General features: G+C 42.4%; 1 long non-coding RNA gene across 2 annotated transcripts in view; it reads right to left on the bottom strand.

Moving 5' to 3' along the window:
• Positions 1 to 27,413, bottom strand: part of LOC138741892 (uncharacterized) — a 212,582-nt gene that overhangs the window by 1,354 nt on the left and 183,815 nt on the right. The window lies entirely within an intron of this gene.

Here is a 27,413-nt window from a genome sequence, read left to right as displayed (position 1 = left end):
ACAGATATCTTCTGCCACTGGAGATGGGATGAAGGAGCAGATTGTTCATCTAATCAATGATGAACACTTGATTTGCGATCAGGAGACTGGAGCTGGTTACTGGTTGACAACCTGCTCTGCACTTTCAGGTATGACCATCTAACCTAGGACTCTTAAAATATTTGTAATAGAGGTAAAAGGACCCAAATGCTATTCAAAGATCAGAAGAGATGTCCTTTGTGTCCTGCACTCAACTAGATACCTTCCTGTTTTTTTTTTGTGTGTATACCCTGAATAAGGGCACAGGCTCAAAACATTGGTAATATATCATTTCATCTGACGGATGGTTCAAAACTGTATGAGATCCTCCAGCATTTCTGTGTGTTCTTATTCCTTTAACCTGTTATCTGATCACACTCCTACAGCTAGCTTTGGGATCTTGCTGTATAAATTAGTGAGGTGTCTTTGAAATATCTTGAGAAGTGAGAAATGTAATGTATAAATGTAAATCTTATTAATTCAATAGTCTAATGCTGGGAACTCAGCTATTCTTATTGGCATATAATTACATCTTTTTCCTTCTCAGCTCCTCATTTATGAACCTTTATATTTTTAGCCACTATTAAGTGGGTGGAAACCTCTTGTTTTAATTGTGTGGCAGGGGAGCTATTAGCATGCCAAAGGAACAAGAGACAAATTGCATTATTGCAATTCAATTCAAAGTTACCTTCAATGTGAATGAGAGAAAGCCTGTGTGTGTGTTAAGTTGTAGTCTGCCAATGGAACAGAGACAATCACACGACATGGCAATTCAAAGCCACATTGAACATGGAGGAGATGACTGAGTTGGCCAAACATGAAAGCAAAGCAAGAGATACCTGCCTCTTCCTCAAAACACCCCCTGCGGAGGATTCCTGATCTTAAAAGAATATTTGCACATTATCTAACACAATCTACTGGGGGAGCCCAGTAGGTCAAGCAGCTGCTGAAGGGTCCTGTGTATTTCCATTGCACATTATCTATCACTCGGTATAAGGACTGAACTCAGTGAGCCAGCTGTTGGTTTTCAGCACGCTGAACCCTTTGATAAACGGGGGCCAAGATGAGTCACAGGTCATAAAGATCCCACCTATCAACATCATGAAGTATGAAGATGTCATTGCCCAGTGTCTCACTGATTGAGAATGCTAGATTTCCTGCACGTAAGGTCTGAAATTGACCTGGATCATAACTCGACAGCATCGCAAGCAACAGAGCTGATATTCCTATAACTGAAGATGACAAGAGAACGCTTCTACCTCCTGAGTGGATGCTCTTCCACGAGGAATGGTGATCAGAGTGTCAAAGAGAAATTTATTTTCAAATATTTGATCCTGCAGAGAATATGGGCGACTGCAGCATTTAGGAGAATTGGTGGTGGGGTGGGGGGGATTTCATTGAAACATGTTGAATGTTGAAAGGCATAGACACAGCAAGGTTGTTTCTTTCCCATGGTGGGAGAGTCTAGGACAAGGGGGATACAACTTCAGGGCATCCGCTTAGAACAAAGATGCAGAGGAATTTCTTTAGTCAGAGTGGTGAATCTGTGGAATTTGTTGCCAGAGGTGGCTGTGAAGACCAGATCATTGGGTGTATTTAAGACAGAGATTGAAAGCCAGGGCATCAAGGTTATGGGGAGAAGGTTGGGTTGTGGGGTGGTGGGGCAAATTCAGTGAGATTAATATCCTATTTCTGCTCCTATGTCTTATGGCCTGATGGTTCATTGCCAAATGCCTTCAATTTAGGAAGCAGTTGGAAGTCAACAATTCTGCTTCATGTCTAGAGATGCCTGTAGGCTGAACTGGGAAGGTTAATGGAATTTCTTCCCTGAAGGACAATGTCATTTCACAGCCACCATTTCTAATCCTAGTTTCTTAATTCCAAATAGAATTAATTAGTTGTAGTCCCCAGCTGTCACCATAGGAGTTGGACCCAAGTTTCCAGAGGTCAGTTCAGGCCTCAAAGTGCACATCTGGTCTCTTAATTACTTGATAATCAAACTCAGAGCAAGGGCAAAAATAAAGAGGTGAAGTTGATCTTTGAAAGTCTGTGTAAACCTTGGTTAGGCCACATCTAGAATATGGCGTACAGTTCTGCTTGGTTCATTACAGGATGGATGTGAAGGTTTTGGGAAGGGTCTCAAAGTTGTTCACCAGGATGCTGCCTGGATTAGAGCATTCACTACATAGCTGGACATACGTGGACTGCTTTCTCTGGAGGACCAAAAACGGAAGGGGAACCTGATACAGGATACTAAAATTATAAAGATAGGACAGAGTCTTTTTCCCAGGATGGAAATGTCAAATACTGGACAGCAGTTTAGATGGGGAAAGCTTGAAGCAAGGCAAGATTTTTTTTCACACAAGAAGTGGTTGGTTCCTGCAATGCACTGCTATAGGAGATAGTGGAAGCAAAAGAGGCATTTAGACAGGCAGGGAGCAGAGAGATAGAGACCAGGTACAGTACAGGCAGATAGAATCATAGAACATTACAGCACAGAAACAGGCCCCTTCGGCCCCTCTAGTCTGAGTTCAACAACTTTATCTTGCCTAGTCCCACTGACCTGCACCCAGTCCATAGCCCTCCATACCTCTCCCATCCATGTACCTGTCCAAACTCTTCTCAAACATTAAAATTGAGCCTGCATTCACCACCTCAGCTGGCAGCTCATTCCACACTCCCACCACTCTCTGTGTGAAGAAGTTCCCCCTCATATTCCCTCTAAACTTTTCCCCTTTTACTCTTAATCCATGTCCTCTGGTTTCTATCTCACCTACCATCAATGGAAAAAGCCTGTCTACATTTATCCTGCCCATCCCCCTCATAATTTTAAATACCTCTTGCAGGAATAGGACATCGGAGGACATGTATACAAAGTGAAGGGAAGGAAGTTTAGGGGAGCCTTCCACTGCTTGCTACTGTGCCCTCTCTTTCTTATCCATCTATTATGTCCGGCCTTTGGGACCATGCTCCTCCCTCCACTCCTCTGCACCCACCTACCACTTTTTTTAGATGCCAGCTGACATTTTTCCATACATTGATGAAGGGTTCAAGCCTATGATGTTGGTTATCTTTGCTATATAAAGTACTCTGCTGAGTTTCTCCAGCATTGTGTTCTTAACTTACTGGCTATGAATGGGTCAGTGCATCCCTACAGGCAGAGTTTTGATACATCAGTCTTGCACAGTTGATAGAGGAGTTGCATTTAGTGGCACTTCTGCAAGATAAACATTGCACGTCTCGCTGTACATGGATTACATTTTCTTCTTTGCTTGAGCAATGAGAAAGCTGAACGACCAAAGGAATTGTTTACACTGACCATCAAAAAGAAAAAAAAAATTATTTATTTGTATTGTTTGTCTGTATGTGTGTTATGTTTGGTTGTGTGTCTGCACATTTTGCACCAAGAGCAGCACTGTTTCATCGGGTTGTACTCATACAATCAGATGACAATAAATTTGATTTAACCTGATTAGCTTGCTAAATACCAGGGACACAATCTCTTATGCCAGCTCTCGAAAATTCCTTTCTCTCTGTTCTCCCTCTACAATCCCTGCTGCTCTCGAGCTCCAGCATTTCTGTATTTTTACTATAACTTCGCCCATGCTGCAAGAAGGAATCACTGACAACCGTTCAAACAAGAACAACTGAAGCACAAGCTCCTGATGAAATATGGTCCCACTCACAATTAAAACAGAACACCTGGAGTTGCCGAAAACATAATAAAATCACTAACAAACTTGGTAGGTAATTCAGGGTAAGTTTCTTCACCCGGTGAGTGGTAACATTGTGGAACCTTTTACCACACAAAGGAGTTGTGGTGACGAGCAGTGTGGTTAAATAAGTGGATTTATCTCAAAAGACCTAGACCAGTGATTAGGAGATATGAGTTCAAATCCCTCCCTCAGCTGAGGAATTCAAATTCATATAATTAAGCATTAAAATAAAAAAAGATGGAAACCATAAAATCGCTGTCATAAAAATCCAACATGCTTCCAGAACAGAAATTTACCTATCACTATGCTTGATCTATGTTTTCTAGCAACATCTAATCACCTATGAATTTAAGGGAGAAGTTTCATTATGTAAAAACAAATAGGTGAAATGGAGCATTCGGATCCACAAATACTTAACATGGAACTTTCAAATGATACTGAGTCTGCAATCTTGTTATTACCTGCAGAAATATATCATGAATTTTCATTGCGGAGTATCAAAAGATTTGGAAATCGACTAAGTAATCAGAAAGTAAAATTAATGTTTATTAAATTGAACAATTAATTAGAACTTTAGAAAACATTGTTTGGCCACAGCTGGATTATGGTCTCCATACTATAGAAAGGATGTGATTTCACTGAAGAGAGTGTCAAAGAGATTCACTAGGATGCACAACTGATATCTGGTACAAAAATTGCTCCAGCTTCACCAGGATATTGTCTGAATTGGAGCATGCCAGTTGTAAGGACAGACTGAATAAGCTTTGTCTTCCTTGGAGTGGAGATGGTGAGGATTGACCTGATACAGTTATATGAAGGGGATAAATAAGGTGGAGATGAACAATCCTTATCCCTTTGGTGGGATATCAAAGACATGGTTGGAACATATGATCATAAGGACATCAAAATAGGAGCAGGAGTAGGCTATCCGGCCTGTCGAACCAGCTCTGCAATTCATGGCTGATCCAATAATAGGCTTATCTCCACCAACCTGCCTTTTCCCCATAATTTCCCTACTATGTAAAAATGTATCCAACCTTGTCTTAAATTTATGTAGTGAGGTGGGCAGTGAATTCCATAGATCACCACCCTCTGGGAAAAGCAGTTCCTCTTCATTTCTGTCCTAAATCTACTAACCTGAATCTGGAGGTTGTGTCTCCTAGTTCTAGTCTCCCCATCAATGAAAACAATTTAACTACATCTATCTTATCTATGCCCTTCATAATTTTATATGTTTCTATAAAATCCCCTCACATTCTTCTAAATTCCAGCAAGTACAAATCCCAGACGACTCAATCTCTCCTTATAGGCTAACCCCTTCACCTCAACCTGATGAATTTCCTCTGAACTGCCTCTAAAGTCGCAACATCATTCCCCAAATAAGGTTGGAGGTGAGTGATTTCAAGGGGATTGAAAGGGGAATTATTTTCATACAAAGGGCATCTGGGATTGCGCTGTCTTTGTGGTGGTGGGGAGAGCGGGCAGATAACATCTAGACAACTACCTGAATTGCCAAGGCATAGAAGGCTATAGACCCGATGTGGGTGAATGGGATTCATGTAGATAAGTACAATGGGTGAGAGGAGCAAGGCTGGCTTTTGTGTCACACAGCTCCATCACTTGTCCAACCAATGTGTAGCCAAAGTAAAACTCTGCTGTTCGAATAAAAACATCTGCTTCGCCCTATCTTAAATGTTCCAGATTGTTTCAGTCAATAGTGTATAGAGTTTGAAGCAACTTTCACAGCTCTCCAAAATGCTAATTAGTGTACAAAGTCTCACACATTGCATTGTAACTGCCAACAGCTAATCTGGTTGTTAATACTGTGATGGAGAGAGAAATATTGGCCAAGCATCATTACTGTGACACTCATAAAACTTTCAGAGGTGGTATCTCATTCACAAGATGACAGTGTTTTCAATGAAGATGCATTTCTCATTTGTTTCATTGCTTCCACATAAAACAATCCTGCCCTCTTCCACAAGTTCTACAACAGGCCAACAGAATCCAACTGATCAGCCAGGAGCGAGGTCCTGCCTCGCTCTGCAAAGCCACAACTTTCTGACCAGAATACAAGAGCTGTTATGCACTGCCTAACTCTCTCTTCACTAGTTTTAGTATTCCAATACTTCGTGCTGGAGTAGCTGGAAAGATGCCCTATGATACAAAACCTTGGGTGTTGTACAACAAGAATTCACAAAGCAGTTTTTCTCCTTTGAGTGTGCCATATTATTTTCTACACTTTTCCATTTCGTGTAGGTTTGGCGCTCAATGAAGAAAAACCCTATTTAAAAATATAGCACACACTTTAAATGTGCCACCCACGCATACTGCAGGATTACTCCCCTCCAGTGTCAATACTCAAAGCTGACTGAGGCAGAGGCCAAGAGCCAAACACCACTTTTCTTGTTTAGCTTAAAGCACGGCTTCTTTGGAGTTTCCAGAAGATAAATAGAACATGGCTGTCTGGTTACACTTGGGTCAGGAGTTTCAACACAAAACTTAATAGGTGGCATCCCCATAATGGACTTGAACCTGACAAAAGCTATCCCATTACTTTTCTTTCATTCCTTGAATTCCTCCTCTTTTTTTTTAATGTAAAGCAAATATCCCTGCCCAATGAACTAGAAAATTATGATCTTCTTCCAAATTGGTTAATGTTTACACAGATCTAGGCGTACCAGTGCAGCTTAGAAGAAGAAAGAACTGACATTTATGGAGAGTCTTTCACAACATCAAGATTGCAAATGAGAAGTAGTTGAATTGTTGTTATCATTGCATTGTTGGAAATATAGAAATAATCTCACAAAAGTTAGATCTGGTAGCACTGGCTGACAAATTAATATTAGCCTCGACACCAAGGAGCCCTCATCTGATGCTTGTTCCATGGAATCGTATTGGTACTTTGTTTAAACTTTACAAAGCAGCACTTAGCAAAACTGAGAAGATGATTTTGGACTTCAGGAGGAAGTCTGAAGAATACGAATCAGTCTTCATCAAGGGCTCAGTAGTGGAGAGGGTCAAGAACTTCAAATTCTTAAAAGTCAACATCTCTGAGGATCTGTCCTGGGGTCTCCGTGTCGATGCAATCATGAAGAAGGTTTGCCGGCAGCTATACTTTGTGAGGTGATTGAAGAGATATGGAATGCCACTGAAAACTCTCGCAAACTTCTACAAGTGTACTGTGGACACCATTCTGGCTGATTGCTTCACTATCTGGTAAGTAAGTGCCACGCTCAGGACAAGAAAAAACTTCAGAGGGTCGTTAACTGAGCCTGCGACATCACGGGCACCAGATTTCATTCCATCGAGGACATCTACAAGCGACATCTTAAGAAAGCATCCTCTATCCTCAAGTACCCCCATCACCCAGGCCATCCCCTCTTCACTCTGCTATCATTGGGAAAAAAGGTACAGGAGCCTGAATGATTAATGAACCAGAGACACTGCCTTACTTTTCGTGCACTATTTTATTTATTTTTGTAAGGTGGTTTATATGTTCACACTGTGATGATGCTGCAGATCAACAAATTTCATGACTAGTTCATGACAAGAAATTCTGATTCTGATTCTGAGAACTTGAGACAGACTGAAAATACTCCCTGAAAAAGAATTAAAAGTTAAGTAAAAACACAGAAATGCTGGAGGAACGTAGCATCCATCGAAGGTAAAGATATGTAACCGATGTTTCGGGCCTGAGCCCTTCTTCACACCTTAGCTATGTTCCACCTATCCACCACCCTCTGTGTGAAAAGGTTGCCCCTCAGGTCTTTTTGACCTGTTCCTGTGCTACTGGATCAGATTGCATTAACCGAGCCAGTCAGTGGCTTGACAGACAAGTGCTGATACTGAATTTAGCAGCAACTCCAGACATAGATCCATGAAGTGATGTTCTTAAGGGCTGGAGGAGCTCGGTTTCTGGTCCTTAAACTTTACACCAACCAAACAACATGGTCCTGTCCATTTGAAAAGGATCCCTGACCCTCACTAAAAAAATGGCATTTCAACTAATTTTAATCAATATTAAAGTTCTTAATTAATTTAAAAATTCCACGTGATTTTACCTGAATGTATTATTTTTATTTTTTGCAGTTAAGTTAAGTGTCTGTCAACTGTTTTCATATTTGGCAACTTGTCAGTGACAGTTTGACACTGGGTGTGCATGAGTGATGGCCAAAAGCAAGTGGATGGCAGGTAAACCACGAGAGGCTCATGTGAGAATCGAGCTACTTCCAGCTCCTTCTGGTCTAAAAGTTCTCAGGATCTTGCAGTGAAGCTGTTTGCAAACCAGGTCATACAATATGTCCTACCTTCAACATGGAGTGTTACTGCACAAAATATCTTCACTGAATTCAATCATTCTTTTTCTCTTTCCTTCTCAGCCACAACCATGGGCAAGCACATACTCTTCTTTCTTTATCTGATGCAGAATGGGTCTCATTTATCAAAGTCTGGTATGGGGACACCAAAATCCCTGAGCATAAAGCCCTGCAAAAGTTAGTTAAAACAGCAAAACCCTCCCCCCTATTGTGTACATCTAGAGCAAACACTGTCATCAGAGGGCAGCAACCATCAAGGACCCACACCACACGCTCTGATCTCACTGCTGCCATCAGGAAAGAGGTCTAGGTGCCACAAGACTCGCACCACCTGGTTCAGAAACAGCTGCAAACCTCCACCATCAAACTCCTCAATGACAAACTCAAGCAGGGATTCATTTAAGGACTCTTACTTTTGCACTTTATTGATTTTTTTTTCTCTCTCTCAATTCCACAGTCAATTTGTTTTCATTTCTTTATTTCTTTACATGTGTATGGTGAGTCAGGTTTTTTTTTGCACTGTCAATGTGGTAATTCTGCCTCACCTGAAGGAAAAAAAATCTCAGGGTTGTATGTGATGTCATATAACAATCACAGCACAGAAACAGGCCAGTTCAGCCCTTCTAGTCCATGCCGAGCACCTAGTCCCATTCATCTGCATCCAGCCCATAAACATCCATACCTCTCTCATCCATATACCTATGCAACTTTTCCTTAAAGATTAAAATTAAGCCTGCATCTACTACTTTGGCTGCAAACTCATTCCACACTCCCCCCACCCTCTGAGCGAGGAAATTCCCCCTCAGGTTTCCCACTTTCCCCCCCTTCAATCTCAATCCAAGTCCTCTTGTTTGAACCTCCCCAACTCTCAATGGAATAAGTCTATCCACATTTACTCTATCTGTCCGCCTCATAATTTTAAATACCTCTATCAAATCACCCTTTAATCTTCTATGCTCCAGGGAATAAATAGCCTGTTTAACCTTTCCCTGTAACTCAAACCCTGAAACCCAGGCAACATTCTTGTAAATCTTCTCTGCACTCTTTCTATATTGATGATAGCCTTCATGACCAAACTGCACACAATATTCTAAATTTGGCCTTACCAATGCCTTATACACCTTCAACATGGCATCCCAACTCCTGTATTCAATACTCTGATTTTTGAAGGTCAACATATGAAAAGATTTCCTCACCACCTATCTAAATGTAACTCCACTTTCAGGGAATTATGTACCAGAATTTCTAAATCCCCTTGTTCTCTGCACTCCTCAATTGTCTACCATTTAACATGTATGACATTTTCTGATTAGTCCTACTAAAATGTAGCACCTCACACTTATTAGTAATAAACCCCATCTGGAATCTTTCAGCCCACTCTTCTAACTGGCCTATATCCCACTACAAGCTTTGAAAACCTTCCTCACTGTCCACAACACCACCAATCTTAGTATCATCTGCACACTTACAAATGCAATTTACCACCCTATCATCTAGATCACACATGTCAAACTCTGGCCCGCGTGCCAAATTTGGTCCGCGATATAATTATATTTGGCCCGCAAGATCATTTCAAAAATGTATTAGAGGTGGCCCGCTGGCCGCCGCGCCAGTATAGCGCATGCACAGTAATACAACAAATCCCAGAATGCATTGGCGTCAGCCCGCTAATCGCCCCCACCTCCTCTGTTTTCGTTGCAGGGTCTCACCGTGGACTCTGGTTTTGGGGCCTGGCCAGTGTCAGGGGAAGCCAAGGCCGCTTCCCAGCACCCGGAACCGGAGGCCTCGGGCTTGACCTCGCCAGGACCGTTGCCCACTCCCCCTCCCTGCCGCAGGCCGACCCGCGACTCACAGTGACGGGGCTGCTGATCCCCCGAGATGCTGCCCTGCAGCGAGAGCCGATGCCCCCGCACTGTCATGTCCCCCCGCCCGCTCCCCCACCGCAGCGCGGCCTGGGCGGTGTCAGGGGAAGCCAAGGCCGCTTCCCAGCGCCCGGAACCGGAGGCCTCGGGCCTGACCTTGCCAGGACCGTTGCCCACTCCCCCTCCCTGCCGCAGGCCGACCCGCGACTCACGGTGACGGGGTCGCTGATCCGCCGAGATGCCGCTCTGCAGCGAGAGCCGATGCCCCCGCACTGTCGTTGTCCAACCCGATCGCCCGCAAACCCCGCCCTCCCGCACACAGGCCTGAGTAAGGATTATGAACTTTAATCTCAGGATAAAATGATCTTCCAATAGTTTCATGTCACAGTGATAAATATATTCCTGGTTAAAAATGGTCCTGCACCTGGATACAAGCTCATTAGGCATAAAACTTGAAAAGTGTGTAAATCAAAGGATATCTGTACCAATGGAAAAAGGGCATGGCAAATAACCCTGCTAGAGTTCATGCCCACAATCAGTCACCCATTTGCTTGTTTCAGGAATCATGTTATTCTTCCACATTCTCAATAGCCCTCAGATTTTACTATTCGACAGCACACTAGCAACATTTGACAAATCCTCTGTAGAGAAATATTATTTATTGAATATTTTATTTCTCATTTGTTAATGCTTCTGGAAAGAGTTTATCCAAAACTATTATTAAACATTTATTTTAATAAGAAAAAGTTTAACATTACATATGTTGAAAGAAGAGAAAACATGCAGATGTTGTTGAAAATTTTCAATAAATATTTAGTTCGGCCCTCGACTTAGTCCAAGTTTTTAATTTTGGCCCTCGGTGAATTTGAGTTGGACCCCCCTGCTGTAGAGCATTAGAGACACTCCACTAGTCACCAGCTTTCAATATGACAATTTTCTACCAGCACTTTCCAGCATCTCCCACACAATCATTGTTGAATCCATTTCACTATTTTAACATTAATACCTAATGATTGAATATTCCTAACTAACCTCTTATGTGGAACCTTGTCAAAGGACTTACTAAAGTCCATATAAACAGCATCCACAGCATTCCCTTCATCAATCTTCTTAGTAACCACTTTGAAAAATTCTATAAGATTTGTTAAACATGATCTACCATGCACAAAACCATGTTGACTACTCCTAATCAGTCCCTGACCATCCAAATAATTGTATATGCCATCTCTAAGTACAGTCTTCATTAATTTACCTACCACCAATGTCAGACTCACAGGCCTATAAATACCCGATTTACTTATAGAGACTTTTTAAACAGTGGAACAACATGAGCTACCCTCTAATCCTTCGGAAGCTCCCCTGTGGGTAATGACATTTTAAATATTTCTGTCAGAGCCCCCACTATTTCTACACTAACCTCCCTCAAGGTCCTAACCTCCCTCAAGGTCCTAGGGAATATATTGTCAGGACCTGGAGATTTATTCTCTTTAAAATAATTAATTTTAAATCATTAATCTCACTACTAGTTTTCATTACTTCACCTGACTCAATATTCCTTTCCTTAGTGTTTACTAAACAAAAATCATCTAAAATACTCCCTATTTCTTCTGAATCCTCAAATACCCTACCCCTCCAATGCTCAAGGGACCCAATTTTATCTGTTACTATTCTTTTACTTTCAACGTACCTGGTGAAACCCTTTGGATTGACTTTTACCTTGCCTGCCAAAGCAGCCGCATATTTCCTGGTGGTCTTTTCAATTTCTTTCTTGAGACTTTTTTTTGCACTGCTTATATTCCTCAAACACCTCATTTATTCCTTGCTGTCCATACCTGTTGCATGCATCCCTCTTCCTCTGAACCAAATTCCCAACATCCCTTGAAAACCAAGGCTCCCTATATTTTCTACGCTTTCCTTTAATCCTCACAGGGACATACCGACACCGTACTCTCAAAATTTCCCATTGGAATATCCTCCTTTTATCTGTTGCATTCATCCCAGAAAATAAATGACCCAAATTCTTTTGCATCTCCTCAAAATTAGCCTTTTTCCAATCAAGAATCTCAACCTTAGGCCCAGCCCTATCTTTCTCCGTAATTAACCTAAAACTAATAGTATTATGATCACTAGACCCAAAGTGTTCCCCAACAGAAACCTCTGTCACCTGACCTATCTCGTCCCCTAATATGAGATCCAATTCTGCCCCCTCTCTAGTCGGTTCTTCTATGTATTGATTTAGAAAATTTTCCTGAACACATTTGACAAACTCCAACCCATCCAGCCCTTTTACAGTAGGGGTGTCGAGTACGTACTCTGACCATAAATCTGAAATTGAGTTCCTTGGTGATTATGACCATCTCATTTGAAACCTACCTGCAGAAGTATCTAACTCATTCTAGAAAATGGAAACCTGGTACTAAGTTGAGGTGCAGTGGTTCTGACATCTTGTTATGCTCACAACATAAACATACAGCAGCTTACACTTTATTGTGATTAAATTCCATTGGTCATTGTTCCATTCTACTTACCAGCTGTTCTGCAGGCTAAGCTTGTCATCCTCTCTATCAACTCTGCCACCAATTTTCGTGTCATCTGCAAACTCATTCATCATCCTGCCTGCGTTCATATCCAATTCATTAATGAATGTATCTATCAAACAGTAAGAGTTTCAGCACCAATCCTTGTGGTGCATCACTGGTCATAGGCTTCCAATAACAAAAACAACTCTTCACCATCACGAGTGAGACACGAAAGTCCGCTGAAGCTGTGATTTTGGTAAAAACACAAAAAATGCTGGAGGAACTCAGCAGGTCCGGCAGCGTCTCAAGGAGGTAAAGGTAAACAGCCAACATTTTGGACCTCAGAATGTATGTACATGCCCCTTGTGTCTCTGTGGGTTTCCTCCGAGCACCCCAGTTTCCTCCCACCTCAAAACGTATGGGGGTGTAGGTCAATTGGGTATAATTGGGCAGAAGAACTTGTGGGTCGAAAGGGCCTATTACTGTGTTGAATGTCTAAATTTAAAAGTATTTTAATGTGCTTCACAGCTTTCCTTATCCCCATTTCAAGTGAACTCTTCTTAACTATGGGATTCACTGGGTCAGGCAGTGTCTATGGATTGAAATAGTCAGTCAATGTTTTGGATTGAAACCCTTTATATTGAGACTTTCCGTTCAGCTTCTCTTTGTTTATTTAAGATTCCCAGCATCTGCATTTTTGTGTTTTTCTTCTTAAAGTGAACGGCTTCAAATACTCAAGGCGAGCTCCTCAATTACTCAAGGCGAGCTCCGCAGGAATCTAACACTGAATATCTTAAGCCTGATCTGAATCTGCTGGTGTCCAGGGACTCTTCTATTTATTTTTAACAGCCTTACTTTCAGATTTTCAGGCGGGTGGAAGCCAAGGATGATGGGATGACCTCATCCCTCACCTGACTGAATTGCCTCATGAACTAACTCACGGAAGCTGCCAACCAGGTTCCAGTATCCCTGCAAACAAACCAAGCTCACTCTTCATTCCAGCACCCTTTCCTTATGTAATAATCTCCTTCACACAGTAAGCAAACTCCATGGACTCATGCACTGCCAGACTGAGCCCACCTGCAAACTAGAGGAATAAACACCTCACCTTCTGTCTGGGCATCCTCCAACCAGATGGCATTGACATTGACTTCTCTGGTTTCCATTTCAAACCCCTCCCATCTTTTTACCCCATCTCCTTTCCTCTAGGTCTGACTCTCTCTTCCCTTTTCCCTGTCTCCTTTCATAGAACCAAAATCAATTTTCACCTTTCCTCTTATCACATCCAATTAACACCTGTTGTCTGTTTGCCTGGCCTCCTTCTCCCCCCCCTCCTCCCCCCCCCCACCCCCATTCATCCCCCTTTCTTCCCCCAGCCTTTAATTCAGATGCCTGTATTTTTGCAGTTCAGACCAAAAACCTGTGTAATGTATCTTTACCTCCCGTGGACACTGTGAGATGGGACAAGTTCCTCCAACATTTCTGTTTGCTTTTATTATAATCACAGCATTGGCAGACTTTTGTGTTTCACTCAAAACTTTCATTGCTTGATGCTAAGAGTTTCTGTTGGAAACATTTCTCTTCAGCTTGGTTGAGTCTGGGGTTGGGGCCTAAGTAGTTGACCACCCACCCCTGCCCTCCTTAACATGTTCAGAGAAACACTATGCTATAAGAAAACAGAATGCAACAGGATATGTCTGTCATATCCAGGCGTGGACCTTACCTCTGCCACAGTTCTTGATTTAAAATTCCTATTTTTTTCTCATGTGATGCTTAATACTTCTGTTGACTTGAGCCTGCTGATTAGAACACAGCAACATCAAATCATTCCAAACTGTCAAATATGTTTGCAGGCTTGCGATGTGCCTCTTGGTGCCAGCAACACTACAAACCCAAAGGCAACCTTTACGAAAGCCTGAGGGAGCAATGAAGAGCCTCCTGAGCTTGTACATAAATACAGAAGAATGAGGCTCAAGGCATTGCATTACAAAAGAAAATACAAAGGCAGTGCTTGCCCAAAAACTGGGTGATCCTCCTGAAACTACTCTGAATCAGCAAATGAGCTAAGGTTGGGAAAAGCCCATGTGTGACAGGAACACCTCTGTATCACCTGAATCCTCAAGTTGTAAAGATGTCAGAGGACTTCCAAAGGAAACAAATGTGTCACTATATTGGAGGATCTTTTTCTGGAGCCAACACACTCATGGCATCATGAAGAAAGCATATCAGTGCCTCTACTTCCTCAGGAGGTTGTGGAGGTTTGGTATGACATCAGAACCCCAAGCAAATCTCTATAGATATGTGGAGGAAAGTGTGCTGACTGGCTGTATCACAGTCTGGTATGGGGACACCAATACCCCTGAATGCTAAACACTCCAAAATGTAGTGGACACAATCCAGGACATCACAGGCTAAACCTTTCTCACCATTGTGAACATCTTCAGGGAACATTGCCGTCAGAGAGCAGCAGCAATTGCTCTGTTCTTGCTGCTACCATCAGGAAAGAGGTATAGGTACCTCAAGACTCGCACCCACCAGCTTCAGGAACAGCTGCTATCCCTCCACCATCAGATTCTGTGCTACAAATTACCACCATTCTGAATGAGACCTGCATAGCATTATCAGAGCTATTGAAGAAGACCCAATCTACCCTTTTTGGGTTTTATCAGAAATTCTCAAAATATGAAACAAACAGGTTCAAGTCTCTGATGGGCAAGCCCACAGAACACAAATGATGAATTCAACAACGTCAGAAACTAAGACAACCACATGGGTTTGATTTCCAAATGTGATTTTTTTAGAAAGCTAAATTGATCAGTGGGGTCCAGTTATTATAAAAGTTTTTTTTAAGTATTATATATTTGTAAAATAACCAAAATTATATTTCATGCTGTAAAACAGGAAATTGTTACAAAAAAGGACAGTTTGACAGTGTGAATCTTGCATGGATTTCACCGTAGTGGCAGAGAAGCAAGAGGCTGAGAGAAAGCACAAGCCATCCAGGCAGCAGACCTTAAACAGCTGCAGAACAAGTGAAGTGGTTAAAACTGCAGCATTTTCATTCTTCATCAAGTCTTCAAGTGCATTCAGTGCCAGGGCTGAAACATGGCCTTGGGTCTGGCAGTAAGGGCTGAGCTGCAAGTGGCAGGAAATAATGGAGCTCCATCAGGAGGAGGAGGAGAGAGGAGGGCAGGGGGCAATGAGAAACAAGCAACAAAGGGACAGTGGTTCCATGTCTGGAATCAGCCTGTTGTTGCTGATGTCAGTACCTTAGGCTGAAAATAGGGCCTGGGTCATGTGATTTAATTCAAGGATTTTCACAGGGAGCCAGGGACAGCTTTTGAATCAGCAATTGGCGAACATATGCCCTGGTGCCTTTTACATCACCGGGATGCAAGGGAAAAGGGAGTGCGGGGGTTCGGGGGGGGGGGGGGGGGTAAGGGTGCATCTGGAAGGGGAGAGCGCTCATTTAAATAAAAATTGTTTCTCTGTTCCTATCCTTCTCACTCAATTCCCTTGTTAATGTCTCCACTACAAGCTTTGCTACATCCCGTACCTAGCAAAGGCCATCGGAGCTCTCTTGGCCCACCCCTTCCAATTGTTATCCGTTAATCTTCTGAAGGCCGATTTTGGTTAACTTTAACTTGGCCTGTCACCCTGGAAGGTTATACAGCCACATAAGCATGCTGCATTTCCTCCACAATTTGTTCTTGTTGCACTGTTAAATAGAAGTTGGTGAGGGATTGTCTCTCTTGACTGCACTGTCCCTCTTTCAAACACTCACCTCATCCCCACAATTACTTTATTCTCCAATTTCTCGCAATGTCTTGCCAACACTCTAAATCTCTCTTCTGTGCTACGTTCAACACGTGCACAACACAGATTAATTGCTTCCCATGTCTCATCTGATTGATTTGCTCGATTATGGCTTCCCCTCTTCATTCAGTTGTGGTAGGGATCCTCTTAAGAAGAGATGGGAGGGGCAGGGAGTGCAAGAAAGCTTCGGGGTAACTTGATTCAGATTGTCTACTAATTCAGTGCCCTTTCAAGAAATGGGAAACCACAAGCCAGAAAAAAATAAAACAATCATGAAAGGAAAATGTATTGAAAAAAAAATTGCTAAGCAATCGATTACTTTAGCACAGTAGATATTACAGCAACCCCCACCCTACCAAATATAAAACAGACTTACTTATCTGTTTAGTAATCCTCCACTTGATTTTCTGAACACCTATGCAGCTCCTTGCTTTTACACAGTACATGCAGGCAGTCTCAATCTGTAAGTAGACTAATGACAGCTTATTCTCCACTCTAGAAGGGTAATGACTAAGAAGGAGACCTGGATTGGATGCAATTGAATTGACAACTGACTAGCCTCATTTATTCATAACCATTCTCCATTGATGTGCATCAAAGGTACGATCTGCTTTTATGAAGGGCCTTCACTGCCTCAGCAACTGCACAACTCTTTGTGATGAATTCCCCCTAAAGTGCAGTCAGCACAAAAAGTGGAATGGCTCAATTCCTTGTCCCATTTCCTTCCAACATGTCCGTCCATGGGTCTCATGCACTGCCAGATTAAGACCATCCGCAAATTGGAGGAACAACACCTCATATTCTATCTGGGCACCTTCCATCTGGATGGCATTATTTTGACTTCTCTGTTTTCTGTTAGCCAAACACATCCCCCCACCCCCACCGAGTCTCCTTTTCTGTAGCTCTGAGCCCCCCTCTCTCCTTCTTCCCTTTTATCTGTCTCCTTTACCTCTACTCTGCATTCACATAGCCAAATTCCCCTCCACTATCAATTCTCACCATTTCCCATCTCCTGGTCTTTTCTCCAAATCCAATGATCACCTTTTGTCTGTTGGTCTGTACTCCTCCCCCTGCCAATTCCTTTATTCAGGGGCTGTCTGCTTTTTTTCATACCTCGAGGAAGCACTCAGGCCTGAAATGTCAGTAATCCATCTTTACCTCCTCTGGACCCTGTGAGATCTGTAGAATTCTGCAGACTTCCGTGTTTCACCTCAAACAGAATAGTTAGCCTTACCCAAAAGCAGGTTCTCACAAGCATCCGTGTGATAATGACCAAATGCCCCATTCTTTTAAAGTAGCAAGGAATATTTTCTCAGGCTGCAGCAGGATGGAGGTCAGATGGAAAGTGAGATGGAGCATTGGTGGATGGAATTTCATCCAAACAAGTCTGAGGTTTTGTATCTTGGGAAATCAAATACAGTATGTCATAATGTGAAAGGAAGTGGAAGCTAGGATGTTTCCTGGATTGGAGAATATGTCTTATGAGGCAAGTTTAGTAGAGCTGGGGCTTTAATTGTTGGAGGGGAGAAGGATGGGCGGTGATTTAATTGAGGTGTACAGAATGATTAGAGGCATAGATAGGGTGGACAGCCAGAATGTTTTTCCCAAGGCTAGACTAGCAAACACCAGAGGACATTTGTACAAGATTAGGGGTGGAAGGTTTGGGAGACACAACAGGGGTAAGTTTTTGACACAAAAAGTAGTGGGTGTCTGGAATGCATTGTCAGGAGTGGTGTTGGAGGCTGGTATTTGGGACATTAAAGACTCAGACATTCAAATGGATGCAAGAAATATAGAGGGTTATAGGTGTAAGGTAGGGCCAGTTTGTGTAGGTTGCAACACCATCGAGAGCTAAAGGGCCTGTATAGTGCTATAAAGTTCTATGTTCTATATTCAGTGAATGGAAGGGTGCATATGAATATTGATGAACGGAGTCCATGGGGTTCAAGTCCATATGGAGGTACATAGCATGGTGAAGACGACATATTGCAGGCTTGCTTTCATAAGTCAGAGGACAGAATATAAAAGTTGGAACATTATGTTGCAGTCATACAAAACACTGGTAACACTGCTCTTGGAGTAATATATAAATTAATGAGGTAAAACAAAAGATTCTGTTGACACTAGAAAAAAAACCACACAAATGCTGGAGAAGCTCAGCAGGTCAAACAGTGCCTTCATATAGCAAAGGTGAAGATACATCACCAACGTTTCAGGCTTGAGCCCTTCATCAAGGTATGGGGGAACATGAGGGATGTCTGAACAAAAGAGGGAAGAGGGGAGGAGGGGTTGTGAGGGTGGGAGATGATAGGTGAAGGGGGGGAGGACCACAGGAAGGGGAGTGAGAGAGGGGAGAGAGGGGAGGGAGGAGAGAGAAAGGAAATAGGAACTGAAATAACTAGTTAAAGGCTGGGGGTGGGGGGGAGGTTGGAAGGCAAGCTGATTAGTGGAATGCAGTGAACTCAATGTTCTTGCCCTGGAGTTGGAGAGTGCTCAGATGAAAAATCTGTGACCGGTCTTTCCAATGTTGGGAAGGCCACAGATGCAGTAAATGAGTTCTTTGGAGGTACAGGTGAAGTTTTGCTTCACCTGAAAAGTCTGTTTGGGACCTCAAAATGTGGTGAGGGAGGAGAAGTGGGTGTAGGTATGACACCTCCTACAACCAGAAGAAGGTGTGGGGGTGGGGTGGTGGGCGATGGTTGGGGAGGGAAGAGTGCATAAAGGAGTCACGGAGGGAGTAGACCCTATGGAAGGCTGAGAGGGGAGGAGACAGAAAAATGTGTCTGGTGGTGGGGTCCTGTAGTAAGTACCGGAAATTCCGGTGGATAATGTATTGGATGCATAGGCTGGTGGGGTGGTAGGTGAGGACGAGGGGGATTCTGTGTTTATTGTTTCTGGGGGAAGGGGGCGCTAGGGCAGATGAGTGGGGAATGGAGGAGTTGTAGGTGAGGGCCAAGTTAATAGTGGTGGAGAGGAAGCCACATTTGTGGAAGAAGGCAGACATTTCAGAGGCTCTGGACTGGAAGACCTCATCTTGGGAGCAGATGCGGCGGAGACAAAGAAATTGAGAGAAGGGGATGGAGTCCATGCAGGGGACAGGGTGTGAGGACGTGTAGTGCAGATTGGAGGAACAACACCTCATTTTTCATCTGGGCACTCTCCAACCCCAGGGCATGAATATTGAGTTCATTGTATTCCACTAATCAGCTTTCTTTTCCCCATTTCAGTTCCTACTTCCTTTCTCTCTCCACCCAGCCTAGACTCTTCCCTCCCCTCTCTCCCATACTTCCTGCGGTTCTTTCCCCCTCTCCACCTATCATTTCTCACCCTCACTACCCCCTCCCCCTTCCCCCTTTAGTTTGGATAATCTTTCACGTTCCCCCTCACACCTTGATGAAGGGCTCAAACCCAAAACATTGGCGATGTATCTTCACCTTTGCTACATAAAGGTACTGTTTGACCTGCTGAGTTTCTCCAGCATTTGTGTATAAATGAAAGTTTAGATTTCAAATTTATTTTCAGAGTACATACATGACATCACATACAACCCTGAGATTCTTTTTCCTGAGCCCAAGGCAAGATTATCACTTATTGGCAGTGCAAAAAAAGGACTCAACGTACACATGTAAACAAATAAAGAAATGTAAACAAACTGACTGTGCAATACAGGAGAGTGAAATATATAAATCTATAAAGTGCAAAAGTAAAAGTCATTAAATGAGTCCCTGATTGAGTTTGTCATTGAGGAGTCTGATGGTACAAATTTTGTGGCACCAATACTTGTTCCAGATGGCAGCAGCAAGAACAGAGCATGTGCTGGGTGGTTTGGATCCTTGATGGTTACTGCTGCTCTCTGACAGCAACATTAACTATAAATGTTCTTAATGGTACAGAAGGTTTTACCCTTGATGTCCTGGCTTACTCTATTACATTTTGCAGGGCTTTTCAGTCATGATGTAGTGAGCCAGCACACTTTCCACCATATATCTGTAGAATGAATTATTTGCCATTACTTAAAAAGTTGTAGACTTTTTAAAAAATGAATTACTTTACTTATAACATTAATAGGACAGGTTAATTTTGTAAAGATGAATATATTTCCAAGAACTCAGTATCTTTTTCAAACTTTACCTATATTATGGCCATAAAGGATTTTTTCAAGAACTAAATAAATATTTCAGGAAATTCCTTTAGAAGGGTAAAATGTCAAGAATTTCTCGAGAAAGATTAACATGGAAATGTGAATTGGGAAGCTTACAACTTCCTAGCTTTAAGAATTATTACAAGTGGCTCAAAAGAGATTGCTTACCTCTCTCTTTGAAGGAGCCGTAAAAGCAGCATGGGTCCAAATACAGTTAGATAACATAGGAGAGAGATTAGCAGAGGAATTTACATATATTATATATTTCAGCATATAAATTTACTGGCGTATAAGTCGACCCCCTCAGGCTCATTTTAAGGGTTTTATGGTATATCCAGCGTATAAGTTGACCCCCATTGTCTGGTTGACTAAGGTGCCCTGTTAACTGGTATACAAGTCGACCCCCAAAGCTCACAATGCCTGAGATGGGCCATTGACTGGCATATATGTTGACCCCCATAGATCACATGGATTGATCTGCTGGGCATTAATTGGAGGTGATTGCTATCATGGAGGGTCGATCAATGCAATGCAGTAGGCAAAGAAAACATGAAGTGACCTTTAAGTTGAAAGTGATAGAAATGGCTACAAAAACCAACAACTGCTCTGTTGCAAGAAAATTTGATGTGTATGAGAAGTTGGTAAGAGATTAGAGGAAGAAAGAAGAGACTTTAAGAAATATACCAAAAAGGCAAGAAAAGGAATTACTTGTTGGTCAGAGTTGGAAAATCATGTTGCAGAATGGGTAGGTGAACAGAGGCAAGATTGTTACATAGTCACCAGAAATAAAATAAGAACATTTGCATTACAGTGGACCAAGTCACACCCAGACCTCAGTAATGATTTTGAGGCTGGTGCAATCGTTTAATGAAAAGTAAAATATCTGGTATTATGCCTAAAAACAAAATTTGCACAGAAACTACTAAAAGATCTTGATCATAAAGTTGTAAGTTTTCACCGGTTTATTACACGGAACCGGCAGAAACCTTAGTTTGCCTTGGCAAATATCGGAAACATGGACGAAACCCCAATGAATTTTGACATGATAGGCAATAGAACAGTATAATGGAAAAGTGTTAAAACTGTACAAACCAGAAGTACAGGCCATGAAAGGACCATGTTTATCGTGATGTTATCGTGCATGGCCAACAGAACTAAGTTAAGACCCATGGTAATCTTCAAATGCAAAATTAAACTGAAAATGAAATTCCCTGCCTATGGCTAGACAATGTGTGGAACAGGCAGTTGACGCAAAGAACGGTGTTTTGTGGTCTGGGATATGTTTGTAGCCACTTAACTAGAACACAAACAGTAGATTAGCACTATATAATATTTACATGACAGTTAACCTGGGTGGTTTGACGTCTCTATTTTTACCACTCGATGTCTGCTTGAACAAGCCATTCAAAGACCGTGTGCACAAGGAATGGAATACATGGATCTCGAATGCAGCAAGTCGTTTACAAAAGGCAGGACAATGTGTGCTGCATCACTTGATGCGCTGCGTATCTTCATGCTCAAGGTATGGGACAAAGTTAAAGTAGAGACTGTGATAAAATTGTTTAAAAAGTACAATGGATGACATGAAAGATGATTTATTGTGGGACACTGACAATGAAGCTGAAACTGTCTCATCAGATACAGATCGGGACCCATATGATGACTGTTTAAACAGCGGAAATATGGATGTGCTTGCTGACGTCTTTGCTTTAGACCATGATAGAGAGAGTGATTTTGAAGGGTTCTAATTGTGCTGTTGTTTTCAATAAAAATCTCAATGAAAATCTGTCACAGTCAGGTTTTTTTTCGATTTCTCAAGGATTGACTTAAGCACCGAATCAATTTTTCAAGGGTCAACATACACCAGATCAGTGCAGATTGGATTTTGTTCTGAATTTAGGGTCTCAAAAGTATATCTGGCGTATAAGTCAACCCCCATTTTTTGAAAGTTTTTTGGGGGTTTCATGACTCGATTTATGAGCCAAAATATGCAGTAAATGGGTTCAAAATTATTAATTGGAGTTAAAGAGACACCATTGTTGAAACACATGATTACTGTTTGGGATAAGATAAAAGATAAAGCTGGAATAAAAGGAATATATCGCCAAAGATGCCCTTGATTCAAAATCAACTTATTTCTTTTTCAAAGGATAACCGATTTTTAACTATCTGATTTAGTAAGGGGATTAAAAATATTGAAGATTTGTTATGAACGAAGTCAATTGATATAATTTGAACAATTGAAGAATAAATATGGAATACCTAGGAACACTTTGTTTTATTTTCAACTGAGAGCATTTTTAAGGGAAAAGTTAGGTTTAGAAATGCAGTTTCCTATTTGCAATGAGGTGGAAACTTATTAGGAGAGGAAATTCCAAAAAATTTACTTCTGCGATTTATCTTTTATTGCAAAAATGAACCATTAAACAGGGAGTGCATAAATCTGGATCTGAATATTACAACTGATGAGCAAAGATGGTTAGATCTCTGTCAAGAAAGAATGATTAATACTATTAATGTAAGATCTACATTAGATCAATATAATTTTTTGCATCATCTATATTTAACCACAAAAATTGAATAGAATAAAATCTGATATATCTGATCTAGGGGCACTCAACTTGGACATGGTCTAAGGTAAAACTTTTTTGGCTGGATCTATGAAACCTTTTTAGAACAAGTTACTGGTACAGTATTTCCATTATACCCAGATTTATTTCTATTGGGAAATATAAAAGGAACAAGTCCCAAATTAAAATTGTCAACATATAAAATAAAATTTGTTAAAATTGCATAGGCGGGACCATGGAATGTATTGCAGTGACTTGGAAATCAGACTCATATTTAGATAATGGAAAAATAATGCAGAAATTCAAAGCTGTATTCCTCTAGAGAAGATTACATACAATTTGAGAAATTTGGAGCCCATGTCGAAATGTTATTCCAGCTTCTTAAGACCTGTGCTAACTTTCTTCCTTAAATGAAAATGTTCATATAAAATCTGTTGAGTTCCAGTGTGCTTGGGGGAGATGATGCTCTGGACAATCCACGATACTACACTGTTTCTTTCACTTTTTCTTCTTTTCATAATGTATATAATTCTTTATACACATATATTTTATTCTTTATGGGGGGGTGAGGGGTGGGATTTAACCATCATGTAACAAATTAACAATTCTTCAATTTAAACACTTATTTTATTCTTCTTTGGCTTGGCTTCGCGGACGAAGATTTATGGAGGGGGTAAAAAAGTCCACGTCAGCTGCAGGCTCGTTTGTGGCTGACCAGTCCGATGCGGGACAGGCAGACACGATTGCAGCGGTTGCAAGGGAAAATTGGTTGGTTGGGGTTGGGTGTTGGGTTTTTCCTCCTTTGCCTTTTGTCAGTGAGGTGGGCTCTGCGGTCTTCTTCAAAGGAGGCTGCTGCCCGCCAAACTGTGAGGCGCCAAGATGCACGGTTTGAGGCGTTATCAGCCCACTGGCGGTGGTCAATGTGGCAGGCACCAAGAGATTTCTTTAGGCAGTCCTTGTACCTTTTCTTTGGTGCACCTCTGTCACGGTGGCCAGTGGAGAGCTCGCCATATAATACGATCTTGGGAAGGCGATGGTCCTCCATTCTGGAGACGTGACCCATCCAGCGCAGCTGGATCTTCAGCAGCGTGGACTCGATGCTGTCGACCTCTGCCATCTCGAGTACCTCGACGTTAGGGGTGTGAGCGCTCCAATGGATGTTGAGGATGGAGCGGAGACAACGCTGGTGGAAGCGTTCTAGGAGCCGTAGGTGGTGCCGGTAGAGGACCCATGATTCGGAGCCGAACAGGAGTGTGGGTATGACAACGGCTCTGTATACGCTTATCTTTGTGAGGTTTTTCAGTTGGTTGTTTTTCCAGACTCTTTTGTGTAGTCTTCCAAAGGCGCTATTTGCCTTGGCGAGTCTGTTGTCTATCTCATTGTCGATCCTTGCATCTGATGAAATGGTGCAGCCGAGATAGGTAAACTGGTTGACCGTTTTGAGTTTTGTGTGCCCGATGGAGATGTGGGGGGGGCTGGTAGTCATGGTGGGGAGCTGGCTGATGGAGGACCTCAGTTTTCTTCAGGCTGACTTCCAGGCCAAACATTTTGGCAGTTTCCGCAAAGCAGGACGTCAAGCGCTGAAGAGCTGGCTCTGAATGGGCAACTAAAGCGGCATCATCTGCAAAGAGTAGTTCACGGACAAGTTTCTCTTGTGTCTTGGTGTGAGCTTGCAGGCGCCTCAGATTGAAGAGTCTCTTATTTTATTAAATAATGATTAATTACATGTATGGAATTTTTAAAAAATAAAATATTCAAAAAAATTCTTACTTGCTACAGCAACACTGTAGATACACCTACAGCAAAGTTCAAAGCTCAGATTTATTGTCAGAGTACATACATAACATCATGTACAACCCTGAGATTCTTTTCTTTGAAGACCAGGCATAATTTCTACAGACTGGTAGTGCAAAAAAAATTATAATCTAGTATAAATTAAATTACCATTATGCACAAAGGGACAAAAAAAAAACAGATAATACATAGAAAAGGAGACACCAATAAATAAATATTCGCAGCATTGTGTGCAGTTCTGTTTCTCATGCTCTAGAAAGGGTTTAGTTGCCCTGAAGAGAAGGCAGAGGAGAATCACAAGGTTGTTCCCTGGATTGGAGGATTTTTGTTATGATTGTTCAGTGTGCAGCTAAGGTTGCTGAGGTGTGACCATAAAAGAGGTATATCAAATTCTAAGGGGCATGGATAGTTCAGCCTCACTGTCCGGCCTTCTCCCCATATCCTTTGATGCCCTGGCTAATCAAGAACCTATTAATCTCTGATTTAAATACACCTAATGACCTGGCCTCCACAAGCACCTGAGGCAACAAATTCCACTGGCTAAAGGAACTCCTCCACATCTCTGTTCAAACTGGACACCCTTTCATTCTGAAGTTGTACCCTCTTGTCCTTGGCTCTCCCACCATGGGGAACAACCTTTCTACATCTACTCAGTCCATGCCTTCAGCATCCAAAATGTTTCAATGAGATTCTCCCCCCACCCCCCCCCCATTCACCTAGATTCCAACGAATACAGGCCAAGAGCTGTCAAACGCTCCTTGTGTGATAACACTTCATTCCCAGAATCATCCTAGTGAACTACCTGTGAACCCTCTCCAATATTAAGACATCCTATCTTAAATGAGAAGCCCAAAGTTGCTCACAATACGCCAAATGAGGTCCCATCAGTGTTTTTTTAAAGCTTCAACATCACATTCCTGCTCTTGTATTCTATTCCTCTCAAAATGAATGCCAGCATTGCATACAGTATGCCTTCTCCACCTCTGTCTCAACCTGCAAGTGGTTGATATTTGGAGCTTCCAGTCAGCGGCAAAGGTGGAGTCAGTTACAGTCACCGCCTTTCAGAGACATTTTGAGGGCACTTAACTCAACAAGGCACCTGACCAAAGCAGAAGTAACACACCACACTTTCGTGCATCATTAACCAGATTAGTGTATATTAAAAAAAACTGAACAGGCTGAAGACCAATGAGGAGAAGACATAGAGAAACTAAATAACATTTTGTTGAGATTCAACAATATAATAGAAACAAGGAAAGGCAACAGACAGAAAGTTACTTGTTGCATTTGGCACAAAATACCTATCTACATGCCATTCGCACATTACAGTTTGCAGAGAAACACGAAAATCTGCAGACGCTGTGGTTGTAGTAAAAGCACCCAAGAATGCTGGAGGAACTCAGCCATTCTCGCAGGATCCATGGGAAGTAAAGATATATTACCAATGTTTCGGGCCTGAGCCCTTCCTCAAGGACTAAACAAAAAACAGGAGAGTGTTATACCTTGAAGAAGGCCTCAGGCTCAAAATGTCGGTAATATATCTTTACGTACATATATTTACATGGACGCTGGAAGAACAGCTGAGATTCTCCAGCATTTCTGTGTGTGAGCACCTCAGATGCCCGAGGTATGCCAGTGACACCTCCAGCTCTTACTCTGCTAGCTTGTTCCATATACACATTGCCTTCTGTCTGAAGAAGATGGTCCTCAGGACCTTCTGAATCTTTCACCTCTCACTTTAAATTTATGCCTTCTAGTTTTATATTCACTTATTTCAGGGAAAAGGCTGTGGGAACTTATCTGATCTTTGCCCCTTCATGATTTTATAAATCTCTATTAGGTTCCCCTTGGACTCCAATTCTAGCAGTTTCCCCCCATCGCCCCCCCCCCCCCCACCCACCATCACCCATCGCCATGCTGGTATCTCATTAATCTTTTCTGCACCCTTTCCAGATATCTTTCCTCTAAGTTGGTGTCCAAAATGGCATTCATCATTCCAAGAGCAGGCTCACCAATGTCCTGAATAAATTCATCAAGAATTCCCTAATCCTATACAAACATGCCAAATGCCTTCTTCACCATCCTGTCTGACTGCGTCATTACTGTGGTCAGTGTGGCCATGGGTCAGTGTCACTGTGGGTCAGTGCCACTGTGGGTCAGTGTTGCCATAGGTCAGTGTCTCTGTGGGTCAGTGTTTCTCTGGGTCAGTGTCACCATGGGTCAGTGTCACTGTGTGTCAGTATCACCGTGGGTCGTCACTGTGGGTCAGTGTCACTGTGGGTCAGTATCACCGAGGGTCAGTGTCACTGTGTGTCAGTATCACCGTGGGTCGTCACTGTGGGTCAGTGTCACTGTGGGTCAGTATCACCGTGGGTCAGTGTCACTGTGTGTCAGTATCACCGTGGGTCGTCACTGTGGGTCAGTGTCACCGTAGGTCAGTGTCACCATGGGTCAGTGTCACTGTGTGTCAGTATCACCGTGGGTCGTCACTGTGGGTCAGTGTCACTGTGGGTCAGTATCACCGAGGGTCAGTGTCACTATGTGTCAGTATCACCGTGGGTCATCACTGTGGGTTAGTGTCACCGTGGGTCAGGGTTGCCATGGGTCAGTATCACTGTGGGTCAGTGTCACTGTGGGTCAGTGTGCTGTGAGTCAGTT

The sequence above is a fragment of the Narcine bancroftii genome, chromosome 8 (genome assembly GCF_036971445.1).
Source record: "Narcine bancroftii isolate sNarBan1 chromosome 8, sNarBan1.hap1, whole genome shotgun sequence".
NCBI lineage: Eukaryota > Metazoa > Chordata > Chondrichthyes > Torpediniformes > Narcinidae > Narcine > Narcine bancroftii.
Note: the sequence above shows the minus strand (reverse complement) of the source record. Positions and strands in the feature narration are given on the sequence as shown.